We start from the raw sequence: 3,011 nt of genomic DNA on the forward strand, positions 1-3,011 counted from the left end.
AATATAAATGCACATCTGACTAGTAAAATTAAAATGTATGACTTTGCAAATCCATTAAATATATACAACAACCACAAACAACTAATGAATTGTGATTTTTATCTAAACGTTTTTATGATGCATAAATCTAAATTTTAACAATAAAATGTAATATACAGGCAGTGGTGCATGTGCAACAATATTAATGTGCATAGTTCTGATCTACTGTCTTAATATGCAATCAGTATAACAATATAATTTATTCTTAATCATAATATTAGTTTCTATTAATATCGAAGGCTGTATGCTTAATATGTAGCTCTGCTTGACACATTTTGTCAGGGGTCCCTGCTCCATGTCTCTGTCGCCTAAGGGGTCCTTACCCTGAAAAACATTGAAGACCCCTGCTTTAGAGGGAGTTGGACATTGCGATGCTCAATTTCAACCAATCAAAATCTGCATTTTAGCATTTAACAGCACGTTTATATGTACTGAACACCAGTGTTGGGGGTAACACATTACAAGTAACGCGAGTTACGTAATCAGATTACTGTTTTCAAGTAACTAGTAAAGTAACGCATTACTTTTTAATTTACAAGAAAATATCTGAGTTACTTTTTCAAAAAAGTAACGCCAGTTACTTTGTTTTCCCATTTATTGACTGACAAGTCTCCTGTCCCCATATTGGGAGAAATCGGAAGTGCAGAGGCGTTGTGTGCGCTGTGAACATAATGTTACTGTAGTTCCTGACTAAATGTGAATGTGCATTAATTCATCCCACTCACAAAAAAACTGATTTAGTATTCATCAAAATGAATTAAAACACTGAAACGCAAACTCAGCATATGACGCAAACCTGCAATAATTAAATGTTAAATAACACAAATGTATCTAATCCCATTTTATTAACCAATGTCTTTGCTGCTGACCTTTGATGATCCAGTTCAACCATACTAATAGGCAAAAATGACTTTAGATAAACTAACAATTGTGCTTCATTGTTTTTTATTGCTGAAGAGTGTTGAACCTTCTTCTCCTGTAATAAGCAAAAATGACTTTAGATAAACTAACAATTGTGCTTCATAGTTTTTTTTATTGCTGAAGAGTGTTTCTTCTCCTGCGTTCTACTGTACAGACGTGAACTTACTTTTCCTTCAGCCTGAGGTTTATTCATTACACTTTTTGGTGTGAAAGGGCTTTTACATTTGCTATAAATAGAACTTCTTATATTAAAAACAATCAAGCCCTGCTCATATCTAAAAAGTAACGCGAAAGTAACACAAAAGTAATGTGTTATTGTTAAGTGTTAAATGCATTACTTTCCATAAAAAGTAACTTTCCCCAACACTGCTGAACACTATAATATACATTATACTGTATATGTACTGAACACACAATAGATGTATAAAATTTATACGAAGTGCTTACTGATTTTTAAGGAAAGCAGTTAGGACCTTTGCTTCTGAGTTTTTAATGAGAATTTTTCTTACTTTTAAGTGTTTCAACAAGAAGCAGGACATGGCAGGGAAGATGGAGATAGGAGAAATGGGAGTGAATGGAGAAACGGGAGCGTTGGTAGACTCTGAAGCAACTAGAGAGATTGGACAGAAGGAAGAGATGAGAGCGAATGGAGCAACAGGAGCATTGGGAGTCTCTGAAGCAACAGGAGAGATTGGAGAGAGCGAAGAGAGGGGCGAAACTGGAGAGGTGGGAGATATGAGAGCAAGGGAAGAGACGGAAGAGACTGAAAAGTTGGTAAGGCTACGGTGACCTATCTAGGTAAACAGGTGGGGTATGGTCAGGTACGCCCAGTGATGGCTAAAATTTCGGCTATAAATGAATTTCCAGTGCTTAAAACACGACGCGAGTTGCGTAGATTTTTGGGTATGGCCGGTTATTACCGGTGTTTTTGTCGAAATTTCTCCTCAGTTGCTACCCCATTAACTACTTTACTCAGTCCTTCAGAACTGTTTGTTTGGTCATCTGAATGTCAAACGGCATTTGACAATATTAAAGTGTTGTTGTGTAGTGAGCCTGTCCTGGCTGCTCCAAACTTTTTATTGGCGTTCAAATTGGAGGTGGACGCGAGTGACGTGGGAGCTGGTGCCGTACTCCTAAAAGAGGATGAGGATGGAATAGATCACCCCATTTGTTACTTCTCTAAAAAGTTTACTAGGAGTCAACGGAATTATTCAACAATAGAGAAGGAAGCTTTGGCGTTGTTGTTGGCAGTCCAACATTTCGAGGTTTATGTTGGTTCTTCTACTTGTCCTGTGATTGTCTATACTGACCACAACCCATTAACCTTTATTTCACGTATGCGTAACCAGAACCAGAGACTGATGAGGTGGTTTCTTATTTTTCAGGATTACAATCTCGAGATCCGGTACAAGAAAGGTACGGATAACGTCGTGGCAGATGCCCTGTCACGGCATCATTGCCCAGTATTGTACTACTATGGTTCTTCTACCTTTCCTGTGATTGTCTATACTGACCACAACCCGTTAACCTTTATTTAATGTATGCGTAACCAGAACCAGAGACTGATGAGGTGGTTTCTTATTTTTCAGGATTACAATCTCGAGATCCGGTACAAGAAAGGTACGGATATAACGTCGTGGCAGATGCCATGTCTCGGGTCTAAGGAATAGTGTCTACTTGGTTAGGTTGGTTCTATCAAACATGCGTATATGTTTGTTTTTAAGGATGAGGGTGTTACGTCCCGTATTGTTCTGGGAGGGATGTTTTCTCTTTTTTTTTTATTTCTCTTGCCTCACTCTCACCTCACAGGACCTGTGATTGGATTATGCTCCAGTCAATCATCAATTCTACGCGATGCTTTGAGGACCAATCAGACGTCAGTGGGCGCGTATAAAGATCCGGATGCGACGCGAGTTCGGGAGGAGCGTTTGCTTTTCATTTGTTTGCTCTCTCACGTTTACTTTGGTGTTTGCTCCTGTTTTTGTTTCTGAATTTGAGTTATTGTGTGTTTGAGTTTACTCTTGTGAAACTTTACTTTTCAGTGGCGGTTT

This window comes from Sinocyclocheilus anshuiensis, unplaced genomic scaffold (genome assembly GCF_001515605.1).
Source record: "Sinocyclocheilus anshuiensis isolate Anshui unplaced genomic scaffold, SAMN03320099.WGS_v1.1 scaffold859, whole genome shotgun sequence".
In the NCBI taxonomy this organism is placed as follows: domain Eukaryota; kingdom Metazoa; phylum Chordata; class Actinopteri; order Cypriniformes; family Cyprinidae; genus Sinocyclocheilus; species Sinocyclocheilus anshuiensis.